The following is a 15,868-nucleotide window of genomic DNA, read 5'->3' on the forward strand; positions in this document are numbered from 1 at the left end:
ATTAGTGCTAATATTATTGCATTAGAAAGAAAATTTTAGACGCAAACTTGTGAGTTGCAACATAACACAAAAATAAATAAACAAAAAAAATAAGGAAAGCAAGAGAAGAAAACACTAAACTCAGCCTGAGGTCTAGAGGATGAAGATGACAGAGAGGCTAGCAAAGTCCCAACAGGTGAATCCAATATCTGAACTCTCTCTGACGTTGCAATCTCAAGTCTGTAATTAGCCCCCAAAAAAAAAAAGATGAATAGTGGTCCAATGGAAATCTATTAACTTGGAATGCCCTTATTAATACTCTCTCCGTTCTTTATTATAAGAGATAAATAACCAAATTACGTAAATAAAAAAAACAGTTAAAATTAGTTGAGGACAATTAATATGTAAGAAGTATAATGTTTTTTTCAACAATACCCCCATTAATAAGGAGAGAGAGTATGAGAGAGAACAATTAAATTATTAAAATTATTAAAAAAAAGAGAAGTGGGAGGAAGAGAGAGTATGAGTTGAAGACAAAATAAATAGGAGTAAAATAGGAAATCAATACAAAAAATAGAGACAACTTTTAAGTGTCTCTTATATATGAGAACATGCCATAAGCATCAAATGTCTCTTATAATAAGGAACGGAGGGAGTATCAAACTAAGTGGCCTTGAGATTAGAAAATTCAGAGCGGAGAAGGATGGTAAAGTCATATATGGCTTCCACGCTTTTTCTTTTTTCTTTTTCTTTTTTTTAAATTTAAACACAGCACATTAATATATTAAAAGACCTATATATCCAAGCTTGGTGCGTGCCATTAGAAGAATTTTCTGTTAACTATATAAAATAGTAGTAATCCATTAGCCAAAAAAAAAAGTATAACATATTTTTCTATACATACACAGCTTATATAAACATTTTTTCTTCTCTCTACACACAAACTTTATAACAAAGAAACGTGAAAATGAATGAGTTTGACTCTTATACGTGCTCCCAGAAAATGTTGTTATTACCTCTCAAATTCTTATTATAAGTACATAATAATAATTTTATATAAATTAATAAAATTAGTTAAAATTGATTATTTTTTATGCAATATAAAAATTATCTTCAGCAAAAGTTATTAGTTAAAAAATTTGGTTAATAAATTATAAAATTTTAATTTTTTTTATAAACTAGAAAATTTTTAACGTTAGTTAAAAACATTGAGCCCAAAAAAGTTAATATTTTGTTAATATTTTAGTTATAATAGGCTGGAGAGGAAGCATATTATCGCAAAACTTTTCATGCCATTGATCGCCTTTTTTACTGGGGTTCTTTTTTTTTTTTTTTAAACTGGTTATGTGGTTTAATCCACCACAGACGATGATGGACTCCCAGAGTCGAACGGACACGGCTTATCTCCTTTTACCGTTTACTGTTCTTCCTTACGCCCAAAACTATGCCGTTTTGAGAAATATATGGGAGGATGGCATTTTTTCAAAGGAAAATCTAACATTCTAAAATATTTTTTTTAGTGCATTTAATACTTTAAAATATTTTTCTAATGACAACTAGTATATAACATTTACAATCCAAAATACTTTTCATAGGCGCCTAGTATCCTAAAATTTTATAGGAACGCCCAGTGTCTAGTATCAATCACATGGAAGAATTTATTTTTCAGTAGCAATTGATTTTCCAAACTAATTTTTAATACATCCAGTACTTTAAAATATTTTTTTAGTAACACTTAGCATCTGCAAATAATTTTTGGTGCAATACTTTGGGGTGCTGAATATACTAAAATTTAGTTTAAGATAGTGGCTACTACTAAAAAAAACTCTAGCATATTGGATTCTAGACAGTGGGTGTTACAAAAAATTATTTTAAAATATTAGATATCATTGAAAGTGTATCAAGGTGTTAGGTGTTAGAAACTGGATGCCATTAAAAAAATATTTTAGAATACTGAATGCGTTAAAAATTAATTTAGGATACTAAATGAATATTTTAAAATGCTAGATTTTTTTAAAAAATAAAAAAATATGTACTCCCCTCGTTTCCCTCAGAATGGCGAAATTTAGGTAAAAAAGATGACAGCGAACGGTAAGAGAAAAGGAGAGAAGCCGCTTCCGAGTCCAACAGCCTTAAGCCGAATATATGAACTCTCGCTGCAATCACAAATTAAATTTTGCAGGCAAAACCCAGATAATTAAATTTTTCCTCTCGAGAACAAGTTTAGAAGTATGTTTAAAATATATTCTTCTAAATATTAATTTTTTTTAAATTATCGTTACTACTTTCTAAACCGATTATATACATACCATAGGTATTAAAAATATATATATTTTAGACCGGTGTCAAAAAAAATATACCAAACTTGATTAGAAGAATATATTTTAAACATACTTGAAACAAAAACATAGACTATTGTTACCCATAACACATGGTTTGACAGCTACTTTAGATCAGCATCGAACAACACCCTTGCAGTGCCCCAAAAAGACAACAGTGGAGGACCACCTAGAAGAAACCACAAGAAACTCATGAAGAAAGTATATTGTGCAAGCATGGAGGACCAGCTATTCTGAACCATGCATCTGAAGCAAAAATGTCATCACCGTGGTTTTTGAAAAGCATCCAGATAGCAAACTGCACAATGACAAAGTCGCCAGCCTTCACTGGCATCGTTAGAAATGCTTAAGTTATACTGAAGGAATGGTTACAAGTTCCTCACAATTGGAACGAACCAACTTCTCAACTCAATTTATAGGACGAGATGTTTAGAAAATATGTAAGGCAAACAACGTACAAAAGCTATAGCTAAAGATAGGAGATGATAGCTTTGGAGTAGGTTGGTAAAATATAGTGACTTGCACTCAACTATTACCTATTTTTAGTTACCCATGCCTAATGATTATATGTCATCATATCTAATTATCTTTTCAACTTCTGTACAAAAAGACGATTACATGGAAGATACATGTCTTGTATTCCCATGCGGACCACAGTATGAATGCAAACACATTCAAAGTACACTGCCTGCGTGCTAGTGGATTGTGAAAATAATCTCTTCAAACACATACAAAATCATCACTACTTTGGGCATTGAATACGAAGAAATCAATTGTGAAGATCTCGTGGCTCTGTTTTTGCAATGAAGTATTAAAACTTGTTAGACACACAATATCTGCAAGCTTGGATTTCAGCCATGACCACGTGTTGTATATCAACAGAAGTAACTGAAACAACTGACTATAATGATGGCTTCTTAATTTCAGCTCATAACTTTGATCTTATGAAATATGTCATCCCATATATATGGTTAGGAATGCATGGCACGTAATATCCTACCTCCTCTTCAAACACGCAGACATTATGATCTCATTAAGACCACATGCAAACATTAAGAAAAGTCTGACTCATTAAGACCACGTACGGATTCAAATGGTTCTTTACAATTTGATAGTTGCTTATGGGACTACATGTGTAGGTCAACATGCATAGTCTATATCCCATGCTATGACCTGTGAAGTTGAATGATATTCTTACTTCAACATTTTTCAGGAACTTTTAACATACTCCTATCTATGGTTTCAATTTTTTCTTCTCTAATAATTGATTCAATCTCACAATTATGCTATATTGCACGGACCATTAAACATTGGGTTCTAAAATTCTAACATTTCTCAGTTACAAAAACTCCATCTAAATTCCTACTATATAGTTAATAGAATAAAAATCTCTCAACCCATTATATATTCCTCCTACACCAACAAAAGCGGGAACTTCAAAACTCACATCCTGACTTTTAATTTGACAAGACCAATCCTTGCTGGTCACACGAAATGATATCCATGAAAATACACCATGCTGCCATTGATTTCAACTTTACATACTGAATATGACTGCAGTGAATGTCTTAATCACGTCTTATCACCAAGAATCAATTAATATAATAGATAGATAACACAATTATTTAGAGTGACGTTCACGCATAAATTTATAGGTCAACACCGAAAAAGACTACGATACGTTGACAATCTTGATATTTCAGACAATATCAGTAATAATAAAAATAGAAAATAATATTAACTAAGCCTCAACTAAGCCTCAACAATTATTTATTACTCAAAAAATTGAGCATACAAAAAATAGTAGTGCATACAAAAAAAAGAATTCCATCTCATGATTATTAAATAGCATGTTCCAGTACAAAAAGTAAATTATGCCTCAAAAGCTGATTTTTAAATCATTTCTCCTGCATTACCAACAAAAAAATGAATACATCCTTATATATGGCTTTAATAATTAGAATCAAAGTTAGCCACCACCATACCCTGCCACTGTACCTAATTAATTGCACGCTACAATGATAAACCATCAAACTAATCATGCTCAATTATCCAAATTAAAAATTAAAAACAGCACATGAATTAAACTAAATTCACAAAACAAAATACCGAAGCTACAAGTTGATTTCTGTGGTTATCGTTTAACCTCAAAACAGCTAGCATATCTAATTCTAACATAAGTTGAAAATAATTTGTCACTCCTACCAATACATCCCGTGCATCTAGGTGAAAAAATTATAATTTTATTTGCCTAAACAAAGTTAATAATTGATAAAATTATTTAAGACCTTGATCTATATAATTGATAGAAGTTATATATCAACGCAGTCATGGCACAAAAAAATTGAAGAACTGGAAACATAATATATAAGATAACATAATATGATTTCATGATCAACATGTGTGATTCCACACATTGATACCAAAAAGCCAGATCAAGCTAGGCCACAAACATAAAAGCTTCATCAAATATATTTCCTCAAAATAGCTTCGCCCAACAACTAATAACATAACACACAACCCACCAAATAACTCCTACAAACAAAACCTACAACTAAAACTATTAGACAACACATCAGCATCATCTTCACGATATTTGTGTATCCTTCAGCAATTCAGTTCTCAAATTTGTGACCTCATTAAACACTGGGTTCCAAAACACTCTAGTAGCATTGGTGTAGTTGGTAAGTGATGACTTTCTTGAAGAAAAACAAAATAAAACTCATCAATAATTTGTGTAGTTAACATAACAAGTAAAACAACCTTCCCAACTACATCATCAATAACAAATAACAAACTCTTCCACCAAGCTTACGGCTTATTGATGGCTCTTCTCACAAAATACTGTTCACAAGCCACTTGATTGTCATCTTGGGCTAAGTTGAAGCCGGCTTCTTGTCATTAATGTATTTGGCTCAAGAAAGTACATGCTCATGTAAGCCGTAAGCGGATCAGGTAGTGAAGTTTAAAATTCAAATACTATTCAAGTTCCAGCCTTACACGCTGTTACTTCATTGAGTTCAAATTTGAATTTGAATCCCATCTCATCTGGGTTTCAACGTTCTACTCAAACCCTCTCCTTCATCTCGTCTCTCAGCCTTCCCTCTAAAAATTTCTTCTTCCACCCCCTTTCCTTAATTGATTCCTTCATCTTCTTCACAGAGTCCTTCATCTTCGGCCAGGTGAGATGAAAAGAATGTATTGTGCTGCAAGCCTCATATCTTAAACTATGAATCCCCGATCTGGAGCCTCATATCTCTCATTCTAGGTTTCAATATTCATATCTGCTCCCCTACATCTCTCCTCAACCAGCCTTCCTTTATCAATTTCTCTTCTTCTCCACTCTCTCTTTATTGGTTTCTGCTTCTTCACAGTTTCTTTCATCTTTTCGGATGAATTAGTCTCTTTTGTAGTCTTTCACTTCTGATCAATGATTTCATGATTTCTTAATGATGTGGATAATGATGGGAGGGGGAGACGAGGATGCGATGGTGATGGTGGAGAGTGTGAGATGGATTCGTTTATGTTTGTCAAGGTTATCTTTTCTTTTTTTTAACCTTCCAACCTCTTTCTCATGATGATTCTGTTAGGACCTCATTCTTTTCTTTTCTCTCAAAATTTTAATTAGGTGGACAGTGGGCAGATCTCGCCGTGTCACGGGTATGTTATATTTTTAAAGGGAGGGTAGTAAAGCTCTTCAAGTGGGAAGCCGGCTAAGATCTATGGTCGCAATCTCTTTCATTTGTTTCTCTCCCTTCTCGCTGATTAAAATGTTGGCTGTGATTCGGTGAATAAGACTCCAGAGTAAATGTCTGAATGTGTTGGTTTGTGTAGGGGCAGAGCAATAGGGGAAGAGTCCATTGCTCAACCGAGATACTCTCTTCAAGGATGAAGATATCCATAATGTTTGATTCGTGACATTTCTATGACTTCGATTTTGTTGAAGATATATAGCTATGTTTGGTATTAGAAATTATTCACATTGATTCTAAACCTACTTCATCCTTGATGGATCCATATATTAATTTCGTTGGGTTGGTTTGTCTGTATGATTTTAGTATGGTAAGGGTGTTCTGGAAAACTTAATATGACTTATAGGGGATATATTAATATGGTTAAACCGCAATTTTTCTATTTGCATGGGGTGTTTTGAGAAACCTTTGATTTCTTTTGACTGCGGAATGGAAGTTGTGGAGGTAACATTTTCTTCCAAAATGTATTTGGTTCCAATGCAAAGTTGTATGCAGTTTAATTGTGGATGTGACAATTGATAAAGGGCAGTTATCTTTTGACAAATCTTCTCAGGAAATCATTTCTATTTCTATACAAGTTTACTCTCTTCTCTTCTTTTAGGGCTTGTGTCATGGTTGATGATCGTCTTTATGTTATTGGTGGTCAAGAAGGTGATTTTACGGCCAAACCTGGCCCACCTATTTTCAAGTATTCACGCATGCTAGAGGTAAGCCGTGGGTAAAACTCTTCTTCCCATTTGGTCTTACGGTGATAATTGGTAAACATGGTGCATGTATTGGTTTGTTTTTTCATCTTCTCCAAATAGAATGGATACTATACATGATTGACCTCCTCGTAACCGTCTTCATTATAAACTGCAACTAACCACGTTTCCATCCATTCCCATAGTTTGGCTCACTGATTCATTTTATACTGCTGTCTCAGGTGGTGTATGCTGATTTTTACATGCTGGCCGATGATGAGATGAAAAGGAAAGTGTTGCTTGCCAGCCAAAACCGAACTCACACATTGAATTTGCCTGGTTGGTTGTGAACAATTCTATAGTTATTGTTGGAAGCACAATAGAGAAGTATCCTATAACCAAGAAGATGGTTTTAAATAGAGAAGTAATGCAGTTTAATTTGAATACTCTAGTATTGACTTCTCTCTTATAGAGCACTTTGGAAATATATCATTAGGGGCTTCATATCTGTTAATATTTTTTTTGCCAATGTATATATTCCTTCATTTGTTCAGTGCCCATGTTAGTATATTTTGGGTATCTTCCTCTGGCACTAGATTAATTTTTGAGAAGTTAAAGTTAATTAGATGTTCACTTATCTTAGTGATCAAATTTTTATAACATCAAAGCTTGACATGACAGATTTAAAAAAGTTCAGTTAACTCTTCGGTACAAATCCAGTCAGCTAAAGTTGTAAAAAAGGATAGTAGCTTAGACATGTGGAGTAAAAGTTTCATGGTGTATTTGGTTTGATGTTAAAAATAATGACTAAATATGCATTTTATTCTATATGATGGAAGTATAGACATTCATGATATTATAGAATCTGAAGTATTTATGTGTGATTTAAATTTTAGCATCTTGCTTGCAGCATGGAACGTGATTCCCATTCCCCCCCCCCCCCATTCTAATACCTGTCTTGGCTTTTGTCGCGTATATATTTTCTAAAGCCGTTTTATTTTGTATCAAGTTGGTGGTAAAGGACTTGTAATTGATATATGGGTATGAAATGACATTCTAAATCTTTGGTCCAATTCAATGTGTTCATTATAGCATTTCCCCCTATTGATATACAATCGTGTGTCCTGTTTCTAGAAAGTAAGACATGGGAGTTACCTGGCAGGACAAGTTGAAGCCGCCGCAGAATCAACCGTTTAGAGCCCTTTCTTATTTAAAGCCAGAGTTCTATTAATTGATTATGATTTTGTCTTATTTATGGGCAACATAGTGAGGATGATTTTCCTTATTGCATGCGACGTACCACTTGAGGGATCATGCATTTAATAAGTATCAAGTGACAGATGGTTTTTTCACGTAAGTCATGTTTGGCTACTTTTATTTCCTTCGTTGCGTAACCTGTTTGAGAAAGTTCAAGTATCTTATGTGCTTTACAGACTCTGAATCAATGAACTTCTAACCAAATGGACTTGTCCTTATTCTAGGATCCATAAACCCTGGGCTTAGAATTTTGCTGTGCTATGCTGCTATATATGAGAAAGGATGGGAAAGTGTGAGTAGGCGTTAAAAAAAAGGCGGTCAACTAAAAATTTTCACATAATATGTACTTGTCCACATGCGTGCATGTATTATGTGGAGGAAATTATGTCAAAAAAATTTTAATGAAGAGAATAATAGTTCATATTATAAGAAAATCATTTGGGAAAAAAATTATGCCAAAGGTTCATATCATAACACTTGCTTTATGAAGGTACTTGCATTATGAAGGAATGATTTTAATTCCCTCATTCTGGATATAAAAAAAAACATTATAAATGAATGACAATTCCTGAATATTTTAGAGGAAAATATGTCTACAATGATCCTGCCTGGACAACCTGCTTTAGTTCTGAATGCAATTGCCAGGTCCATGGAGTGCCGTGTAAACTGTTTCATACTGTGATGTGGATAGTTGGACTCTTCCCTTTGTGTTGTGAATAGGCTTCTTGACAAATATTTGAAAATCAAAACTCTTGTGTACATGGACTGCCGTATTACTAAGTTTATAGTATTTCACGAAAGAGATGTCTTCTTGGGTTAACACTAAAAAGGCAGCTGCTAAGTTTGGAGTTACAAGTATGTGTAACTGTTCTCATTTAATACCTTTGTAATTATGTTTGTCCACTTATCCACATTCCATTTTTTCGGAGATTTATGTTGCTGATATATTCAGATTGCCCAGAAAACTATGCTATGTTTTTCATGGGTTTGTTCCGCTATGATTTCAAAAGGTGTTTCTTGTATATTTAGGCGTTTCTAAACCCTCTTCTTTCCATCGTTGTTGTCCATCATCTGCTCTTATAGAAGATGGATTTTGATAATTTCTCTACTAATCATGCAGAGAACACATAAAAAATATTAGATTAGGAGGTTTTATTTATTGTAGTATTCTATTGTGGAATACAATTGAATTGGTTGGAGTTCGCAAATTGCATGCATCCCGTGCAACGCACGGGAAACACAATCTAGTTATACTAATGGATGTACCTTGAACCCTCTTGACATAAGCAAACTGAACAACACAATCTTCTCTGGCAGGATCACCAAATATCTCACACTTAATCCTTTTCTTCCTATAAATTCAATAATAAACGTTAATCACTATGCAACTGGATGATATAATTAATGAAGTCCATCATAATATAAATAACTACACTCAACTGTACATCCTGCACAACAAATTGCAAGATATAAGTGTGTGCCCCCTTATACCTAGTTATCTGCAACTCCTCCTCCAGGCTCACCAATAAGCCACATATGTCTAAAAAGGACATACACATGCCATAGAACGAAAAACTTTTAGCATAAAGTACATATTTAATGAACTATTACTAAAAAATAAATTAATAATAAGAAATAAATCCACCTCTGACTTTATATGCAGGAGACCATTCCTTCGCGATAAATTGAATAGAAACAAACTTGAAACTATGTTGGGGAAGCCACTATAAACACTGCTCCACTTGAGTATTAGCCATCAGAACAATGTGATAAGCATGGTGTGCCCCCTCACCTCCTAACCATGAAGTTCTGTATGAAATAAACTTTCCCCTCCTTAGGCACATTGCAGAAACGATCAAACATCATCGCCATCAAGTTGCAACAACATCCTCGTTCCCTAAATGCATTAGCATCTCGTAACATGAAATTAAAAAACTTATGTGAGGGGACAGGAGGCACAAAACTAAACAAACTTAGATCTTCATCAAAAACGATCATATCCAAAGAAAGCAGTCACGGTTATAAACATCAAAGTCTGTCCTCATGAAAACCTTGTCTACTCTAACGATCACTCTCCAAATCTCAACAGGAGGAGTCACATGTTCAAGCCTCTCATATTCTTCAGCTATCGTAAGGAGCAGAGGAAGAAAGCAGAGGAAACTACAAGCAAAAAGAAAACTCCTTTTCATTGGTTCAGAAAGAAAACCAGAGTGTCTAAACCGCATGAACAAACTGAGAAACTTGAAGTACATAAATACACACACTAAGTCATGAGGACCTACACACAATGATAATACAAAGGACACAAATAAGGAAGATAGGATACTAACTACCTCCAGAGAAGATCTCTCGTTCTGATATTTTAAAAGGCAAATGTAATGGCTCAAATCCATCCGCGCACCACTTATATATATGCTGACTGACTTATAAGCTATCCCATGAAAAGGTGGGGTCTGCTGCAAAAAAGTTACACGTCACAATAAAAGGGTGGAGCCAAAAAATTGAGCCGTTACTGTTCACGCATAAGCCGCTACTGTTCATAGAACAGTAATATGTGAGAGGAGCCGATCGAGCTTGTGTATCAGCTTAGGCTTCTAATTGATTTTTATTTAATATTACTATAGATTTATATATATCTATATTATATCAAAATTTCTCCACTTACAAACATCATTAACGTCCCACTCTATATACAAACGTTCAAATTTTGTTGGTGAATATAATTCTGAGGAAGCTTTTCCTTTTGAATCACAGAGCATGTGTAAACTACCATACGACATATCTACATGTTAAAAGTTGGTGTTTTTATTTTTTTAAAATTATTTTCGTATTTGATTTTTTTTTTCCTTTTTTCGTTACACCCACAAGTACATGTTCAGCTTAAAGAACAGAGAACGGGATCAAGTAATTGGCTGCCATTGTTGGCGCATGAGGCTCTGTCTGCTGAGTGAAAGACAATTGAAGAACATTATTATTATTAATTAATGAAATAATAACAGAAGAAGGCCAAAGAAACTTAACAAACGCCACTAAAAATGATTTCAGCCATAATTTGTTTGGGCAAAAAGCACCTAAAGGCTCTGCTCAAGGTGTTCTAGCTCAATGTTTTTTATTTGTTTTGCTTTTGTCACCTATGTACGAAACTAGTTAGAGATGGAGAAAAATAATAATTTTAGATCAATTGATATGCTCCCAGTTCAAAGCAAATCTGAAATTCGTTGTCCCCTGTCATAATTTCGTCCGGCCTCACCGGGCTTCTTTCAAGGCTGACCTTAGAAAATTCAAATTTCAATTTATTATGTTTCCGATCAGTTCCAATGTTTGAAGATAGAGAAGGTTCAAAATCTAAGATACTTGTCCATTTCAAGCAGATCACAGAAGCATGCATGTTTGAAATTCCCTATTCCCTCTCATAATTTCCTCCGACTCCTCACACTTGCTTAACAAATATCATATACTGTAGCTTTGTTATCCTTCTTAACCTTGCTTTCCTAACAAGAGCTGCAAGACAAGAAATTGATCCACAGAATAACAGATGAAGGTTTTAAGATTTCTTCTGCATAAAATTCAAGATTTTCCTCTCGTTATTTTTCTCCATTCCATCTTGACTTGCGATACCAAAAAAGGTAAGCCATAAGATTAAAAAAATCACACACTTATTTGTGTTTATCGGAAAGTTTGACATTAACAATATAATTTTTTTCTTTCATACTTTCCTCTAACAAATTAAAATCACAAGTCTAACAACTCCTTTAAATATAACAACAATAACAAAGCCTTATTCTACTAGATGATATTGCCTACATAGATCACACGATTTATTATATTCTATTAACAACTAAATCTTTAGGTAGATTATTAACAAAAAAAAATTGCTTAAAAACTTTCTCGAGATTTTCTTTTGGTCTTCTTTTATCCTCTTTTTAGAAGACTTCATACCCCATACTACTCATTTTAAGTAATTTTTAATTTATAGTCAAAACTTGGTACTCAATAATTTGCGGGCATTGAGCATTTATGAATGTGTCAGAAATTATTTCTTCTACCTCTTGAGTAGTCTGATTTGAACCTTTTTAGTCGCTTTAGGTTAAATCAAAAATAAAACCAAATTATGCAGTAAAGCACAACTCGGATTGTGTCTCTTGAGGAGCCTTTTATTAATTCCTAAGTTAACTAAGTGACAGAATTAAAAGGAGAGGTTTGGAAAATGATTTTTCAATTAATAAAACTAATTATGAAAATAAGAATTAAATCTAAACAATTTTTTTGGTATTTTTTTTAAATAAAGAGAGAATGAAAAATGTAAATTTAAATTTTAGAAAATCAGTAATGAGAATGCTTCTTGAAAAGAGAATGTAGCTATCTTTGCTTAATAAAAGATATGGGAGTAAAATAATTCACCAAGTTAAGAAAAACAACCCCAAACACGGTTTGAGTCAAGTAAACTCAACACTTAACTACCCTAAATGCTAGATAGTAATCAAGTTATTAAGTTACTTTTAAAAACCACTTGATGTGCAATTTAAATTGAGTTAATAAAACTTGTTTCCCTATCAAAGAATGCTCACGGAGACACTCAATTGCAATACATCTCAATCATAAAATCTAACAACGCGCCAGATAAGATAATTTTAATAAATGCAAAGGAAATATATATGAATTCAAATCCCAAGTAATACAACTCAAATTAAACTGCAAAAATCCAATTAACAAAAATTATAACGCATAATCTCAATCTCCAAATCAAATGAAATATTCCTAACACAGGAAAAATCTAATGAAGTCCAAGAGAAAATTAATTGGAAAACTAAATACTCCCATAGTTGAAGCTCCAAACTCAAGCTACTCCTCCATCTTCAAGAAGCACAAGGGAATTAGCCTCTCATAGCTCTAGAAGAATCCACACTATATTTGAAGCAATGAGAATCCATGAAGGCTATGGGGGAGGAATGAATGTGAGGATTGATGGCAAAGAGATAAAAGGAAGCACTGGTATGGCCGAAAAGAAGGAGATGGAAATTGGAGATGAGATCGGCGGTGTGTATGTATGGCGTCTCCACGCGAATTGATGTTGGCGGCCTCGGTCTTGCGTGTGGCTGTGCGAAGGGTATGAGGGTGATGTATTTGGCCGAAGGGAAGATATTGGAATTGAAGGTGGGGACGGGGTATATGCGGAGAGGAGCTGGTGGTGTGAGGCGTGTCATATGAGTGTGTGTACGGTGGTATATATAGGAATGGAATAGGGGGGGCGGCTGTGATACCTGCGTGAAGGAGGAGATATAATATATATCCAAATCAAATCTCAAAGATAGACATGTGGATAATTTCTGTGTCCTCTTTTTGAATCCATAAAAATATAGATAATATCATAATCTGATGCCATCCAAGCTGTGTCTCCAATTTCCTTCTTTTTGCATTTTTTATTTCCTTCCTTTCAGCTTTCTATGATCTTTATTTCCTTATTTTTAAGGCCTGCAAAAGATAAAATGAGATGCTATCATAAAATCCAAAATCAATTATTTAAAAAGAGATAAAAATATGATAAGATCTTCTATTAAATCTCTAATTTCATGCAATCAATATTTGATTCAAAATATCTACAATCAATGCAATTTATCCCACTTTAATTGATAAATATCTCTAAAAAGATATCAAACAATATATTAAAATCAGCATTTATCATAGTCTAAGTGATTTTAGAACAGGAAGCTTGATTTGGATCTCTTGATGTCCTTCTTGATGCTGATCAAAAGCATATCTTATTGAAGAATCCCATAAATGTTGCCTCCTCTGGCTGAACAAGACCTTGAACAGATGAGTTTGAGAATACACATTCCAACTTGCTAAAAATTCTTAATTGTCAGAACACCAAATAAGAATTGTCTGAAGCAGGAATTATTACGCCGCTTGTCTCCTGCATCATCAATCCTTTCAGTTCTACGTACTCAGCGCTTCTTGAACACGTTTCTGCAACTACATCGCTAGAAATCAAAAGACCTTTTTTCGTTTCATGATTCGGACAAAAGAAAATACCCGATGTTTCGTAGGTTGCAGTCAAGAATACTACTACAACATTTGTTTGGGTAAGAAACTAACGAAAAACTAACATACAAAATACATTGAAATATACGCATGCGTGCTTGCAGAGACAATGAATTGTATATAGGCCTACAATAAATACATAGATGAAATTTAATCAAAACAGGATGGTCCTCTTAGAGACTATTTATATTTATAAATCTAATTATAAATAGGTCCGTAACTTGAAGTAGGAGATGCAGAGGAAAGTGAAGTGGGAAGGATGATTCACAACAGAGAAATGAAGCAAAGGCTTAGTCTGTGTAAGACTAGATTTTGCATGAGACTGAAGCAAAAGAGGAATCAGGTGGTAACAAATCGGAGATTAAATAATGATGCAAGATTCATCCAAGAGTTGAAAACATGAGAATGCTGGAATTTAATTAAAAGACACTCTGTTTTGTGGTGGTAATCAAAACATGGTTTTTCAATAGCATACCATTTCATTCTGTCAATGCTTGTTCCTATAAATTTTCAATAAATCAAATGCCATCTCTTCTCTACGCATTAAATTTACTGTAGATTAAATTTCATCAAAGTCAAAAAAAAAAAAAGAAGTCAAAATACCCATAAACTCAAGAGTTTTGGATAGAAATATGAAAGTTGATGAAGCAGTTGGTTGCCTTTGCTAGCATGAGGCCTTGATTCCTATGCAAAATGCAAAAGGAGAACTTTAATGAACATAGAAAGAAACAAACCCTAAAGACGTTTGACAATCAAGCATGGCTAATATCGTATATCGGCCAGAAATTATTGTTTTAGTGCAGAATACAGTGCAAAGGTGATTCAAGGCTCTAATTATTAAGTGTAACCAAAATTAAAAATACAACTTACTTGTCTCACTATACCAATGTACAACATCGCAGCTGCTCCCATAATTGCAGAAAATTTTGGGCAACATTCTGTTAGGATCCTTTGAATTGTTCCTGTGGATAACTTAAATCCTTTGCAGATATCAACAAGACTTGGCAATTCCATTAGCCATATCTCTCTCAAATTTGGAAGCACAATTTTGTTGACATTGTCACCACTGTTGTCGGCTTATGTCTGAAGAGCTCTTCCACCTCTGCACATTTTGATATGTCTATTCCGTATAAATGTGGAAGTAGTACAGTGACAGAGGATGTTGACAAAAGTGACACACACACACAGCCATTGTTCTCAAAAAATGTCTCAACACTGCCAAAATCAAGTAGTACAGTGACAGAGGAGGTTGACAAAAGTGACACACGCACAGCCATTGTTCTCAAAAAATGTCTCAACACTGCCAAAATCAAGTATGAATCCTAGAGGGGTGAATCAGATGATTAAAAAACATGAAATTAAATCAATAGTGGAAACAACAAAGATAGCTAGGAAGAATATCTCTGTAAAAAGTTGAAAATGATGAAAAAGGTAAACTCACGGAGAGTTTGCAATAGTTGTGGAAACATTCTAATTGTAGCTGTGTTCAAAATCTCCTCAGTTTTATAAAAGAAAAAGTGTATGTTGGTGCTGGATAATTATGAAGGAAAATTATTGTCGAACATAAGCAATATAATTTAAACATTCTAAAGCTCCTCCAACAAATGAATAAAAAATGTGAGGAACGTATAGTAATAGTATGAGGTGAGAACTGAACTCGCAATCTCCCCCTTATAGATAGTCTTATAGATAGTGTTCCTGTAACCAGATTACAAGACTATAAGCAAATAATAACTTTTACTATGTTTATATAATTAAACATAGAAATAAATTCTTACAAACCAAGTCAGTGCAAAAGGTCAAAAAGAACTTGGAT

Source organism: Neltuma alba, unplaced genomic scaffold (genome assembly GCF_004799145.2).
Source record: "Neltuma alba isolate B1F8T4 unplaced genomic scaffold, ASM479914v2 tig00011707_pilon, whole genome shotgun sequence".
Classification (NCBI taxonomy): domain Eukaryota; kingdom Viridiplantae; phylum Streptophyta; class Magnoliopsida; order Fabales; family Fabaceae; genus Neltuma; species Neltuma alba.